This window comes from Oryctolagus cuniculus, chromosome 19 (genome assembly GCF_051225735.1).
Source record: "Oryctolagus cuniculus isolate XC-2025 breed Fujian yellow rabbit chromosome 19, ASM5122573v1, whole genome shotgun sequence".
Lineage (NCBI taxonomy): Eukaryota > Metazoa > Chordata > Mammalia > Lagomorpha > Leporidae > Oryctolagus > Oryctolagus cuniculus.
The window spans coordinates 43,824,640-43,840,674 of record NC_142885.1 but is presented as its reverse complement, the minus strand read 5'-3'; positions in this window follow the sequence as shown (position 1 = coordinate 43,840,674).

Sequence of the window (16,035 nt, the reverse complement as noted above, 5' to 3'; positions counted from 1 at the left end):
GAGTTTCAGGCTCCTAGCTTTAACCTGGCCCAGCCCCGGTTTTTGGGGCCATTTAGGGAGTGAACCAGTGGATGGAAGATCTCTCTCTCTCTCTCTCTCTCTCTCTCTCTCTCTCTATCACTCTGCCTTTCAAATAAATAAAATAAATCTTTTTGAAAAAAAGTAAACATGTTAGGTACTATAGGACTACAGACACAAATTAGGTATTGAACAGAAACTTGTATAGCAAGAGATAAATTTTTGTTGATGAGATTAGAAGTATAATAATAATTGAGCACAATTTTTATTTAATTTAATTTTTATTTGAAAGGCAGAGAAAGGGAGATCTTCCGTCTCTACTGGGTCACTCTCCCAAAGCCTGCAACAGTAAGGACAGGGCGAGACAGAAGTCAGGAGCCTGAAAATTAAAACAAGTCTGCCACTTGGGTGGCAGGGTCCTAAGTACTTGAGCCATCAGATGATGATCAGGTAGGCACTGCCAGGAAGCTGGATTGGAAGTGGAAGAGCCACTCTGATATACGATATGGGCATCCCAAACTGTATCTTAACCACTGCACCAAATGCCTGGCCCTACTTTTTATGTATTTGTTTATTTGAAATGCAGAAAGAGAGAGAGAAAGAGAGAGAGAGAGAGAGAAAGATGGCATCTGCTGGGTCATTCCCCAAATGCCTCCAACAGTCAGGGCTGGGCCAGGCTGAAGCCAGAAGCCAAGATCCATCCAGGTCTCCCATGTGGGTGGCAGGGGCTCAAACACTTGAGCCATCCTCTGCTGCTTTCTCAGGTGCATTAGCAGGGAGCTGGATCAGAAGCGGAGCAGCTGGGACTACTATGGGATACCAGCATCTCAGCCAGCTGCACCACAACACCAATCCCCAGCCACGATGATTAAAATTCTGGTCTGGCCATGAGAAAAGTGAATTCTTTTTCTCTTTCTTTTTTTTTTTTTTTTTTTTTTTTTTTTTTTTTTTTTTTGGCGTACCATTTTGTTTCATTAGGGTTCAAAATTAGTGTTCCCTATCACAAATATTTGTTAATTCTGATCAGGAATGAGATTTTAAAAAAAAATCTTTTCATGCAGAGAGGTACTGCTGAATGTGGGTAGCACCCCACAAGTAGGTGATTTTGCTTGAACACCCCCATCGTTTGGGAGCACTTACGGGGTTCTATTTGCTTCTCTTGATGTTTGCCTTTTGCATGTCACCACATCACTGCTTCTTCATTTCGAAGTTAGGCAGGAAGACCTCACAAAATACGGAAATTTCTTTTGTACTTGCATTGAAGTCTTTAAAAAATGCTACCAGAACTCTAGCTTGAGCTTGGAAAATATAGCTATGGGAAATTTGTGTGGAAATGTATATCTTCCTTCTTTTTTTTTTAAGTTTTGTGTGTGTGTATGTGTGTGTGTTTTTAGGGGCCAGCGCTGTGGTATAGCGGGTAAAGCCACTGCCTGAAGTGATGGCATCCCATATGGGTGCCAGTTCAAGTCCTGACTGCTCCACTTCTGATCCAGCTCTCTGCTATGGCCTGGGAAAGCACTGGAAGATGGTCCAAGTGCTTGAGCCCCTGCACCCGCGTGGGAGACCCGAAAGAAGCTCCTGACTCCTGGCTTCAGATCAGAGAAGCTCTGGCCATTGTGGTCAACTGGGGAGTGAACCAGTGGATGGAAGACCTCTCTCTCTCTTTCTGCCTCTCCTTCTCTGTGTAACTCTGACTTTCAAATTAAAAATTCATTTATTTGAGAGGTAGAGTTACAGACAGTGAGAGGGAGACAGAGAGAGAGAGAGGTCTTCCATCCGCTGATTCACTCCCCATTGGCTGCAACAGCCGGAGCTGCGCCGATCCAAAGCCAGGAGCCAGGAGCTTCCTCTGAGTCTCCCCCTGGGGTGCAAGGGCCGAAGCACTTGGGCCATCTTCCACTGCTTTCCCAGGCCTTAGCAGAGAGCTGGATCAGAAGTGGAGCAGCCAGGACTCGAACCGGCGCCCCTATGGGATGCCGGTGCCACAGGCAGAGGGTTAACCTACTGCAGCACAGCGCCAGCTCCCCATCTTCCTTCTGGCCATGACTTTTGACATCATGAGATGTCAAAAAGCTGTGTAAACCAGCTTGACGATACTTGCAACCCCAATGACGTAAATGTCCTCAGAGTTACCTCCCAGCTGCCTAAGTTATGCCCACGAGTGCTATTTGCCTTGTCATTTTGGGTTGAATTATTAAAAGAAACATTATCAGATCTGTAACAAAAGCTATTCAATGTTTAACAGTAGCTGTTTAGAAAAATTATCTCAAAAAAAAAAAAAAAAAAAGGAAAGAAAGAAAGAAAGAAAAACCAGTAGTGGCTTAGTGTGATTCTTACTCAGAAGAATTTCACCCTCGGAGAAGGCTGGCGTTGTGTTGCAATGCCTACAGGCGCTGCTTGCAGCATCCCTATCAGGGCACCTGTTCAGGTCCTGGCTGCTCCACTGCGGCTCCAGCTCCCTGCCGCTGTACCTGTGAAGGCTGTGGAAGGTGGCCTGAGTGTGTGGGCTCCTGCCACCCACTTGGGGGGTCTGGATGGAGTTCCTGGCTCCTGACTTCAAACCTGGTCCAGGCCTGGATGTTACAGCCATATGTAGAATGAACCAGAGGATGAAAGATCTGTCTGTCTCTCACTCTCTGTCATTCTTTCAAATAAATAAATAAATAAATAAATAAATCTTTTCTAAAAAAACCCGTGACTTTTACACTGCTAAGATGTCAAACTGCTGTGTGATAAAGAAAGGCAAGATATTCAGCTTCTATTTCTACAAAAATCGATGGAACCGACGATGGTTAATTATGTCTACATAAGAAGATGCAGTTCAAGATTGTCAGTATTGCTTCAATATCATGACAGATTCAAAAATTTCTGCAAAGGACTTGATGAATAATAATGTGCTTCAAAACGTTTGTGCAAACATGGAACTAAAAGATACATTTATTATTTATTTTGAAAACCATGTATCATTTTCTCACAATATGTATGTTTTAAAGATTTATTTTTGAAATAAATCTTTGAAAGGCAAAGTTATAAAGAGGGAGACACACATACACACACACACACAGAGAATCTTCCATCCACTTCTCTGCTCATGGCCAAACAGCTTGGGTTGTGCCAGGCCAAAGCCAGATGCTTCTTCTGGGTCTCACACGTGGGTGCAGGGGTCCAAGCACTTGGGCCATCTTCCGCTGCTTTCCCAGATGCATTAGCAGGCAGTGGATGGGAAGTGGGGCAGCCAGGTCTCCAACAGGCACCCATATGGGATGCTGAGATTGCAGGTGGTGGCTTAAGCCCATGTCACAATCCCTGCCCCCATAACATTCATTAATTTAATTAATTAATTTTTTAAAGATGTATTTATTTGAAAGTGAGTTACACAGAGAGAAAAGGCAAGGCAGAGGCAGAGAGAGAGGTCTTCCATCCACTGGTTTACTCCCCAGATGGCCACAGTGGCCGGAACTGCGCCGATCTGAAGCCAAGAGCTTCTTCTAGGTCTCCCATGTAGGTGCAGGGGTCCAAGCACTTGGGCCATCTTCTGCTGCTTTCCCAGACACATTAGCAGGCAGCGGATGGGAAGTGGATCAGCCAGGTCTCGAACCAGCACCCATATGGGATGCTGGCATTGCAGGTGATGGCTTTTCCCCCCCTATGTCACAATGCCCAACCCCATAATATTTATTTTGCATGACTTTTTGAAGACTATTCAGTTACTAATCATAGACTTTAAACACCTTACATTTTTACAATCTTTGTAAGTTTGTCCAATTAGGGCTTCTTCAAGTTGCAACACATCTTAGCAGATTCTACTTCAGTTCATTATGGTTTAGTATCTTAATTTCTTTAAAAACATTCTTGACAGAGGTTGATTCGTGCAGACTACTCAAAGAGGCTAGTTCTTGAATCACTTCAAACACATCATTGATTCTTCAAATAAACAAAACTAAATGAACAGTATTGGTAAGATCTGCCCGACCATCAAAAACAGAGAAAAAACACTTAAAATCATTCGCTTTGTTTTAAAATTACTATTGATATTGCTCCCAATTTACTCAACCCTTTGAACTGTTCCCACCTGATGCCTATTAATTTTAAAAAAGTTATTTCTCTCTGGATGCATTTTTTGGGCTACTGTAATAAAATACAATTTAATTAACTCCCTGTAAGTAAACAGCTTTCCTTGCATAACCAATAAATAAGCCACTTGGAAAATGACTGTAGCTTTGTGCTCTTTTTTTTTTTTTTTTAAAGATTTATTTATTTATTTGGAAGAGCTACACAGAGAGAGAAGGAGAGGCAGAGAGAGAAAGAGAGGTCTTCCATCGCTGGTTCACTCCCCAGTTGGCCACAACGGTTGGAGCTGTGCCGATCTGAAGCCAGGAGCCAGAAGCTTCCTCTGGGTCTTCCCACGCAGGTTCAAGGGCCCAAGCACTTGGGCCATCTTCCACTGTTTTCCCAGGCCATAGCAGAGAGCTGGATTGGAAGCGGAGCAGCCGGACTTGAACTGGCGCCCATATGGGATGCTGGCACTGCAGACGGCGGCTTTACCTGTTACGCCACAGCGCCAGCCCTTTGTGCTCTTTTTTGACCATGATTTTTTGTGAAGAAATTCTGCTGTGGTAAAAAGATTCTACTTGAGACCAGCTCACTAGGCTAATCCTCCGCCTGTGGCACCAGCACACCGGGTTCTAGTCCCGGTCGGAGCGCTGGTTCTGTCCTGGTTGTCCCTCTTTCAGTCCAGCTCTTTGCTGTGGCCCCGGATTGTAGTGGAGGATGACCCAAGTGCTTGGGCCCTGCACCCGCGTGGGAGACCAGGAGAAGCCCCTGGCTCCTGCCTTCGGATCAGCGCAGTGCGCCAGCCACAGCGGCCATTGTGGGGGTGAACCAAAGGAAAAAAGGAAGACCTTTCTCTCTGCCTCTCTCTCACTGTCCACTCTGCCTGTCAGAAAAAAAAAAAAAGATTCTACTTGAAATTTTCTAGGTTTTCTTTTCTTTCTTTCTTTCTTTCTTTCTTTCTTTCTTTCTTTCTTTCTTTCTTTCTGGTTGTTGCTTTCCTATGTGTTAGGAATATTGTGATGGGTGCTTGGTCTGGGAAACTCAGTGTGTACTGTGTGTTCTCACTTCTCTAAGTGCTATTGAATAATACACACAATGCTTTGACATCTGATTTTTTAAAATCAGATTTTTTTTGAAATGTAGAGTTATACAGGGATAGAGAGAGGGAGAAAGAGGGAGAGAAGGAGAGAGGGAGAGAGGGAGGGAGGGAGGGAGAGGGAGAGAGAGGGATCTCCCTTCTGCTGGTTCACCCCCAGAATGGGCCAGGTTGAAGCCAGGAGTCAGGAGCTCCTTCTGGGCCTCGCATGTCAGTGGAAGGGACTCAAGCACCAGATTCATCGTCTGCTGCCTCCTGGGCACATTCACAGGGAGCTGGACCAGCGGAGGGGCGCCTGGCGTGGGACTGGCGCTCTGCTGTGGTATTTGGGCGCCCGAAGAGGCAGCTACATCCCATCTGGCTCCTGCAGGCATCTGGGGAGTGAACCAGTGCATGGAAGATATGTGTGTGTCTCTCTGTGTCAGATTGCTTTTCAAATGCATAAACATATTTTTTAAAGAGAAGCTTGTCTGTAGATTTTTAAAAAGCCACCTATCACATTACTTAAGTCTGTTTTTTTAAAAGATGTATTTATTTATTTGATAGAGTTCCAAAGAGAGAAGGAGAGGCAGAGAGAGTGATAGAGAGGTCTTCCATTCACTGGTTCACTCTCCAATTGGCTGCAATGGCCAGAGCTGGCCTGATCCAAAGCCAGGAGCCAGGAGCTTCTTCCAGGGCTCCCATGTGGGTGCAGGGGCCCAAGGACTTGGGCCATCTCCTACTGCTTTCCCAGGCCATAGCAGAGAGCTGGATTGGAAGTGTAGCAGCTGGGACGCGAACCAGTGCCTATGTGGGATGCCAACAATGCAGGAGGTGGCAGCTTTACCCGCTACGCCACAGCACTGGCCCCACTGAAGTCTTTTAAAAAATTTATTTATTTATTTGAAAGTCAGGTGAAAGAGAGCGCGAGCGATGTCTTCCATCCGCTGGTTCACTTCCCAATGGCCGCAATGGCCAGAGCTGAGCGGATCCAAAACCTGGAGCCAGGAGCTTCATCTGGCTTTCCCACATGGTTGCAAGGTCCCAAACACTGCTTTCCCAGGCACATTAGCAGGGAGTTGGATCAAAAGTGACACAGCCAGGACACGAACCAGTGGGCCTAAGGAATGCTGGCATCACAAGTGGTGGTTTTACCCACTATGCTGCCACGCTGGCTCTTGGTTTTCTCTTTCTTTCTTTCTTTCTTTCTTTCTTTCTTTCTTTCTTTCTTTCTTTCTTTCTTTCTTTCTTTCTTTCTTTCTTTCTTTCTTTCTTTCTTTTTCTTACAGGTAGAGTTATAGACAGTGAGAGAGAGAGACAGAGAGAAAGGTCTTCCTTCTGTTGGTTCACTCCCCAAATGGCCGCCATGGCCAGCACTGCGCCAATCCGAAGCCAGGAGCCAGGTGCTTTCTCCTGGTCTCCCATGGGGTGCAGGGCCCAAGGACTTGGGCCATCCTTCACTGCACTCCCGGGCCACAGCAGAGAGCTGAACTGGAAGAGGAGCAACCAGGACTAGAACCCGGTGCCCATATGGGATGCTGGCGCCACAGGCGGAGGATTAACCAAGTGAGCCACGGTGCTGGCCCCAACACTGGCTCTTACTTAAGTCTTTTTGAGGTGTGCACTGGTACAATGCACACTTCTGTGGAATCCAGCCACTGCAGTAGCACCAGGGCCAACACAGGGGAGGCAGCAGTGCGCTGAGCCTACATCTGCCGCCACCCTGTCCTGCGTCTTGAAACCAAAGGCCGATGCAGTGCCTTGGATATGGATGCCAGGCACCAGCAGGTCCCGGCCTGCCGGCTTCTCGTCCTAACTTCAGGTGTCCTCGTCCCTGTTTTGTGACTGCAAACCAACCTTTCCCTGAAATTCTCTCGTGAGGCCTTTAGTTGCTCCAGCAGATAACATCTCCTGTGTTTGGTCTTGTCTCCCGGGTTTCTCTTCCAGGAATTCCAGGCCCAGAGCAGAAAGTTACTACCACCTGCAAGTAGCCCCCAGCCAACTGAGCTCACTTTTCCCATCAAAAAGAGCATGGGTTAGTCAGCCAATCAAGGAAGAACGTGGGATGGCCAGCCAATCAAGGAAGAGCATGGGTTAGCCAGCCAATCAAGGAAGAGCATGTGTTAAGCAGCCAATCAAGGAAAGGCATGTGTTAGCCAGCCAATCAAGGAAGAGCACGGGGTATGGCAGCCAATCAAGGAAGGCCACGAGCACCACTGGCCCACCCGGAATGCGGTCAAATGCCCAACAGCCCCAATTTCCATCTTTAAGAAGCTTCACCCTGAGGCCAGGTTGTGGCACAGCAGGTTAAGCCGCTGCCTGAAAGTCCAGCATCCCACGTGAGTCCAGGGCAGTTCGCTTCTGACTCGCTCCCTGCTGATGCTCCTGGGGAGCGGTGGAAGATGGCCCAGGTACGTGGGCCCCTGCACCCTCAGGGGAGACCCAGATGGAGCTCCAGGGTCCTAACTGCAGCCTGGCCAGGCCCAGCCACTGTAGCCACCGGGGAAGCCAATCAGCGGATGGTTGACCTCTCTGTCTCTCTCTGCACTTTGTTTTCCAAATAAATTTAAAAAGCAAAAGGACCTTCACCCCAGGAATTAAGCGACAAGCCCAGCTTTTGCTCTACAGTAAATGCCTGCCACCCTGATGTCTGTGATTGACATCTTTAAAAAAAAAAAAAAAGACTTATTTATTTATTTGAAAGCAGAGTTACAGAGAAGCAGAGGCAGAGGCAAAGCCTGCAATGGCTGGAGCTGGGCTGGTCCAAAGCCAGGAGCCTGGAGCTTCTTCCGGGTCTTCCACGTGGGTGCAGGGCCCAAGGACTTGGGCCATCTTCCACTGCTTTCCCAGGCAATAGCAGAGAGCTGAATTGGAAGTGGAGCAGCTGGGACTCAAACTGCCATCCATATGGGATGACGGCGCTGCAGGCAGAGGCTTAACCCAATAGGCCACAGTGCTGGTCCCGATTAATTGACTTTCCACACATCGGGCCAGCATATCCAGTTTGGAGGGTTCTAGAAGAACTCCTCCTAGCAGTTTTTTTTTGGGGGGGGTGTCCCACATCTGTGTGCTATTTGGAGCCTTTGGGGGTATGAATGGGGTTGGGAAGGGGAGGAAGGGGGGAGTCAGCCGAGATTGGGCAGGCCCAGCCCGAACACGTCAGAATTATTGGCGCCCTTTCATAGAACATCTGGATTCCACCTGACGATGGTGTCGTCATCGGCCTTGAGCAAGCCTCTGAGCAGGCTGAAATTGTAGATACCTGTGCGTGCTGGAGGGCCAGACTCCCTGGCACCTCTGCCAGCTCAGCAGTCTGGCATTAGAAGTAATTGGTGGAGACGAGGAAAGAGCTGGGCCCAGCCTGCTCCCAGGGGCTCATCTCCCATTCTCGAATGTTTCTGAGCCTCACGGAGACCTGAGGGGTGGGCACCGTGGAGGCACTGGCGGTGATGACCCAATCGTCTGCCCTCCTGGCTTCCTTTGATGTGGGCAAAACACGGAGTCAGGAAGGGATGTGAAGGGGCCGGTGCTGGGACATGAACTGGCGAAGCCGCTGCCTTCGATGCTGGCATTCCATACAGGCGCCAGTTCGAGTCCTGGCTGTTCCCCTTCCGATCCAGCTCCCCTGCTGGTGCACCTGGGAAAAGCAGTAGCAGATGGCCCACATCCTTGGGCCCCTGCCACCCACATGGGAGACCTGGAAGAAGCTCCTGGCTCCTTGGCAGCCGAGTGAACCAGCAGATGGAAGGTCTCTCTCTCTTTCTCTCCCTCTCACTCTGACTTTCAAATAAATCCTTAAAAAAGTAAGGAAGGGATAAGGAGCCAACACTCGGGGCACATGCAGCCGACTCACCTGAGCCTTGCTTTCTATCATGTTCCAGAACGCCATGACACCTGCTTGGAGACCACCTCGTGCCCTGCAGCCCCACCCCCATTCCTGTCCCCTCTGGAATCAGGCCCTGCCCTGAGCACCACGCCTACCCTATAAAAGGATGACCCCAGCCCAGGCAGGGGCAATTCTCTCTCCTGAGGTTGCCTGCACTCTTGTCTGAGTGTTTTCCTTTTTCCTTGCGATACACCCTGCTCTTCTGTGCGCTCCTACCTGCTTCTCTGGTAGTCTTCTTACACATGGGAAGGCAGGAACCCGGGCTGTTTCTCAGAGCCCGGCCAGGGCTGTCAATCCCTCACAACATTCTTCGGGGATCCCCACCCCACAATACCGTCACCCAGCACCCATGCTGTGCACATGTGTATTTCATCCCTCGTCATTGTGGAGTAAGGTCTCGTCTTACGGAGCGGCCTTGATTTGTTTACCCGTTTGAGGCAGGAGCTGGTTAGGGCTCGGGAAGCAGAGAGAGGAGAATTCCAGACTTGTAGAAGTTGAGAAACTGCTTGTTTTCCAGCCTGCTGGAGAAGCTGTTTGCTCAAGAGATGGCTTGCATAAGATAATGAGCCAACAAAGGGAAAACACCTAGCTATTGCTTACGTTTAATCTTGGGAAACATTTGTTTGCCCAGAGTAGTTATACAAAAATCAATGTTTCACAAAGATCCAAACAGCAAAGCCAGGGCTGGCACTGTGGGTTAGGCTGTTGCCTGTGACGCCGGCATTCCATATGAGTGCTGGCTCGAGTCCCGGCTGCTCCACTTCCGATCCAGCTCCCTGCTGATGTGCCTTTGGGAAAGCAGCAGAGGATGGCCCAAGTACCTGGGGTCCTGCAGCTACAGGGGAGAACCAGAAGGAGCTCCAGGCTCCTGGCTTCGGCCCGGCTGTGTGGCCATTTGGGGAATGAACCAGCAGATGGGAGACATCACTCTCTCTCCCTAAACTACCCCCATCCCTGTTTTCCTCTCTCTGTATAACTCTGCATTTCAAATAAATCAATTTTGGAAAAAAAAAAAAAAAAGGGCAGGAAAGTCCACCAACTAAAAATAGAAAAAAAAAAGATTCACTTCCTCCAAATGCCATCATAAGGGAAACTGAGGCCATGCTTCCCATGATGACCTCTACGCCACCCTAAAGACCTCCTACCCCAAACCAGCCCTTATCAAATCAGCCCCAACAGCCCCAGGCCACCTGCGCCCTCACTCCCTTTACCCAGGGCTCCAAGCTTTGTTCTCGGGACTGGACTCTCACTTTCCCTTTTACTTTCTCTTTCCCTCTCAGATTTATTTATTTATTTGAAAGGCAGAGTTAGAGAGAGAGAGGGAGAGACACCGAAAGATCCACTGGTTCACTCCCCAGATGGCTACAACAGCCAGGGGCGGGCCAGGCCGAAGCCAGGAGCCAGGAGCTCCTTCCGGGTCTCCCACGTGGGTGCAGGACCAAGCACTTAGGCTGGCTTACACTGTTTCCCCATGTTTGCATTAGAGGAAGCTGGATTGGAAGCAGAGGTGGGACTCGATCCCAGGCACTCAGATACAGCAGTTTACCACTGTGCCACGCCTTCCCCTCCATGAACTTTTGTTTTAAATGAGATTTTATTTACTAGAAAGGCAGAGTGTGAGAGAGAGAGAGAGAGAGAGAGAGAGAGAGAGAATCTTCCATCCACTGGCTCATGCTCTAATTCCTGCAACACCCTGGCAGGGCTGGGTGGCAGGGGCCCAGTAGTTGGGCCTCCTTTGCTGCCTCCCCAGGTGCATTAGCAGAAAGAGGCTGGATTAGAAGTAGAGCTAGGACTGGGTCCTGGGCGCTCTGATGTGGGCTGCAGGCACCCCAAGCAGCAGCTTAACCCATTGGTACCACAATGCCCACACCAGGAATTGTTTTAAAATTTTGAGTGTCGGGGGCGGGGGGAGAGAAACCCTCCCATCTGCTGATTCACTCCCCAAATGTATGGGAGTCTGGACTTCATCCAGGTCTCCCATGTGGGTGGCAGGGACACAAGCACCTGATGCCTCCCAGGGTGTGCGTGGGCAGGAGCTGGAATCAGAAGTGGAGCTGGGACTAAAACCCAGGTGCTCCAATACGCGGCTCAGGCCTTTTACCAGAGCAGTGGTTTTACAGCTGCGCCAATAGCCCACCCCAAACACACAGTAATTAACAGGAAGGTTTCGTCATAGAGTGATGCGCCATTATAGAGATTACTGCTCGGTGGGAATAAAAGAGGTCGCTAGAAAATACCAAAGGCTGAGAGAGAGGATCCAAACAGAAAAAAAAAAAAAAAAAAAAAAAAACAGAACAAAAAAGCGACGTGGCTGCAGCCCAGTGGACGGTCAAGTTGCTGGGCGGCCGCAGGCTGGAGCTGGTCTACAAGCGGCCGGCCTCGGCTGCTGGCGGGGGGAATCCCAGGCGGGAAGCCCTCCCGCTGGGGCGGGGCTCTGCCGGGTAAGGAATCGGGGGCGCACTGGATGTGCTGTGCAGCGCTGCCTGCCACAGGCCACGAGGCAAGCGAGAAGGGCAAGGGAGCGTGTCCCTCCGGCGCCCTCTACTGGCGAGGAAGAAATGCTTCCCGGTTCCAGTAGCAGGCAGCGCAATGACTTGCAGCTGAACCTCAGTGAATTGCTAAGAGGCCCAAGGAACGCAAGTGCTTGAGCCATCACGGCTGTCTCCCAGGGAGCACAGCAGGAAACTGGAGTCAGGAGCCGGAGACTGGAGTCACACCCAGGACTCCAACATGGGACACGGGCATCTTCACCAGGGTTTCAACCAGGGCGCCGGTTTGTGTCCCACCTGCTACACTTTTTTTTTTTTTTTTTTTTGACAGGCAGAGTGGAAGAGTGGATAGTGAGAGAGAGCGAGAGAGAGAGAGAGAAAGGTCTTCCTTTTGCCGTTGGTTCACCCTCCAATGGCCGCCGCGGCTGGCACGCTGCGGCCGGTGCACCGAGCTAATCCGAAGGCAGGAGCCAGGTGCTTCTCCTGGTCTCCCATGGGGTGCAGGGCCCAAGCACTTGGGCCATCCTCCACTGCCTTCCCGGGCCACAGCAGAGAGCTGGCCTGCAAGAGGGGCAACAGGGACAGAATCCAGCGCCCCGACCGGGACTAGAACCCGCTGTGCCTGCGCTGCTAGGTGGAGGATTAGCCTAGTGAGCCGCGGCGTTGGCCACCACCTGCTACACTTTTTAAAAAGGATTTATTTTATTTATTTGAAAGACCGAGTTACACACAGGGAGGAGGGGAGGCGGGGGGGGGGGTCTTCCATCCACTGGTTCACTCCCCAATTGGCCGCAATGCTGGAGCTCTGCCAATCCAGGAGCTTCTTCCAGGTCTCCCACGTGGGTGCAGGGGCCCAAGGACTTGGGCCATCTTCCAGTGCTTTCCCAGGCCACAGCTGAGAGCTGGATCGGAAGTGGAGCAGCAGGACTCAAACCGGTGCCCATATGGGATGCTGGCACTGCAGGCGGCGGCTTTACTCGCTATGCCATAGCGCCCGCCCCAGGCGGCTCCACTTCTGACCCAGCTCCCTGCTATGGCCTGGGAAGGCAGCAGAGGATGGTGCAAGTCCTTGGGCCCCTGCACCCACGTGGGAAACCGGAAGAAGCTCCTGGCTCCTGGCTTCAGCCTGGCCCAGCCCTAGCCATTGTGGCCAGTTGAGGAGTGAACCAGTGCATGGCAGATCTATCTCTACCTCTCTATCTCTCTGTATAAATCTTTCAAAAAAAGAAAAACGCATCTTAAAAATCATACGGAATTCCAAGAGATTCCCAAATGGCAAGAAAAAAAAAAGTTCAAGAAAAAGAGAAGAAAACCCGCAGCACTCCTATTTCCCGATCTGAAAACCTCCTCCTCAGCGCCAGTGCGCTCAGGACAGAACAGAGAATGAACTTTCGCATCTGCACCCACTTGGCTGTTTAAAACTTATTTTTCTTTTTCATTGTTTATGAGAGCAACAGAGCGCATGCTCCCACCCGCTGCTGCACTCCCTGAAATGTCCCCGCGAGGAACTGGGTGATTTCTAAGGGCAGGAGGTTTATTCTGACGCAAGGGCACCGGCATCTGGCGAGATTGCGGCTGAGCAGCAGTGCGCATGTGCACAAGAGAAGCCCCCTCGGCACCGGCTCCGGCAGCCCCTAAGCTGCTGGGCCAGCATCTGTACTGAGCCCTTCCTGCGGGCACAGCTCCCCCGACCCCACTCACCGCCCAAGGCTCCTGTCGCCTCTAACACGATTTATTCCAAAGAGGGACGGGGACAGGGAGAGAGAGGCGAGACGGTTGTTTTGGCTACTCTGAGTGTCTTGCATTGGCACAGGAATTTTGGAATCAGACTGCAAAAGACAAGCAAAGTCGGACAGGCAACGAGTTGACTCCATAGATCAATTTGGGGAGCGTTGCCACGCTGCCATCTTAATGTTAATCTTTTCTTTGGTCCCTCACTTTCTTCATTTTTCTCTTTCTTGTTTAAATTAATTATTTGAAAGGCAGAGTCAGAGAGAGAGAAAGAGAGAAATTTTGCATCGATTGGTTCAACCCCCAAATGCCCACAACAGCCAGGGCTGGGCCAGGCCTAAACCAGGAGCCAGGAACTCCATCCTGGTCTCCCGTGTGGATGCCAGGGGTTCAAGTACTTGTGCCATTATCTGGTGCCCCCTAGGCACATTAGCAGGAAGCTGGACCAGAAGTGCAGAGTAGGGACCAGCATTGTGGCGTAGCTGCTAAAGCCACTGTCTGCAGCTACCAGTTCGGGTTTGCTCCACTTCCTGGTAATGGCCTGGGAAGGAGGAGGATGGCCCAAGTGCTTGGGCCCCTGCACCCACGTGGGAGACCCAGAAAAATCTCCTGGTTCCTGGCTCTGATCTGGCCCAGATGGGCCATTGCGGCCATTAGGGGAGTGAACCAGTGCAGAGTAGCTAGGACTTGAACTAGGCACTTCAGGACAGGATGTGGGCATCCCAAATGGCAGATTAACCTGCTCTACCATAACACCTGCCCTAAAGTTCTTTTTAAACAACATACTTGGGGGGCCGGTGCTGTGGCACAGCAGGTTAAAGCCCCAGCCTACAGTGCTGGCATCCCATATGGGCGCCAATTCGAGTCCCAGCTGCTCCTATTCCGATCCAGCTCTCTGCGATGGCCTGGGAAAGCAGAAGATGGCCCAATTCCTTGGACCCCTGCACCCGTGTGGAGACCTGGATGAAGCTCCTGGCTCCTGGCTTTGGATCAGCTCAGCTCTGGCCGCTGCGGTCATTTGGGGAATGAACCAGCAGAATGGAAGACCTCTCTCTCTCTCTCTCTACTTCTCTGTGTAACTCAAATAAATAATTCTAATATATATATATACTTGGTATATGTGTTGAAGTGAGCACTGTTTTTTTTTTAAGATTTATTATTTGAAAGAGTTACACAGAAAAAGGAGAGGCAGAGAGGTCTTCCATCTGCTGGTTCACTCCCCAATTGGCTGCAACGGCTGGAGCTGCGCCGATCTGAAGCCAGGAGCCAGGATCTTCCTCCAGGTCTCCCACGCAGGTATAGGGGCCCAAGCACTTGGACCATCTTCCAGTGCTTTCCCAGGCCATACCAGAGAGCTGGATCGGAAGTGGAGCAGCCAGGACTCGAACCGGCGCCCGTTTGGGATGCTGGCACTGCAGGCGGCGGCTTTACCTGCTATACCACAGCGCCAGCCCCAACAAGCACTGCTTTTCTAATACTTGGATGAGGAAACCTACATCTATGTTCAAGAGATACTGGAGGCAGGTTGGTGCAGTGGCTACACTGCCTTTGGGGATGCCTGCGCATGCTGGATGGAGTTCCTGGGTTTGAATACTGGTTCTGCTCCCAATTCTAGATTCCTGCCAGTGTACACCTTAGGAGCAGGGGAGGGTTCAAGCATTTGGATCCCTGCCACCCATGTGGGAGGCCTGGATTGAGTTCCCAGCTCCTGGGTTCAGCCTGGCCCAGCCCTCGCCATTGTGGGCATTTGGGGAGTGATTTTTTTTTTCACTTACTTTTCTGTATCAGTTAAAATGATGTTGTAGCCTCTTCCTTCACTCTGTAAATGTGGTATATTCCACTTACTGACTTTCAATGATTGAATCCCTTCCAACTCAAGGGTAAGTCCCCCTTGGTCATGGTTTATGATGATTTTAATATGCTGCCGAATTTAGTCTTTTAAGTATATTGTGCATTTTTTGTGAAGATTTCTTTTTATTTGAAAGGCACAGTTTTGAGAGAGAGGGAGAGACAAAGAGATCGAGAGATCTTCCATCTGCTGGTTCATTCCTGAAATGGTTGCAATGGCTGGAGCTGGGCTGGTCCAAAGCCAAGACCTAGGAGCTTCTTCCGGGTCTCCCATGTGGGTGCAAGGGCCCAAGCAAATGAGGCGCAATAGCAGGGAGCTGGATCAGCAGCAGACCAGCCGGGACTTGAACTGGCGCCCATGTGGGATGCTGGTGTCACAGGCGTCAGGTTTACCCACTACACCACAGCACCGGCCCCTATATGGTGCTTTTTTATATCAGTGTTCATCAGGGTACGGGTCTGTGGGTTTTTGTTTTTCCTTGTAGAAACACGGTGTCTTTGACATCACAGTAATGCTGGTCTCATAGAATGCATTAGCAGGTGTTCCCTTCAGCTTTTTGGAAAACTCTGAATATTGAGTGTGCTTTTGTTTGCTTTTAAGATTAATTATTTATTAGTTGAAAAGCAGAGCTAGAGAGAGAAAGGGAGAGACACAGGGAGAGATTTTCCATCTGCTGGTTCACTTGTCAAATGGCCACAACAGCTGGGGCTAGACTGGGCCAAGGCCAGGACCCAGGATCTGGGATCTTCCTCCTGTTTTCTACGTGAATGGCAGGGCTCCCAACACTTGCGCCATCATCTGTTGCTTCCCGGGTGCATTAGCAGGGTGCTGGATGGGGAACAGCAGCCAGGGCTCCAGTCGGTGCTCTGAGACGCCGCCGTCAGAAGCATCGTGTCACAACGCCAGCCCCTGGGGTCCGTCTTCAGATGTTTGA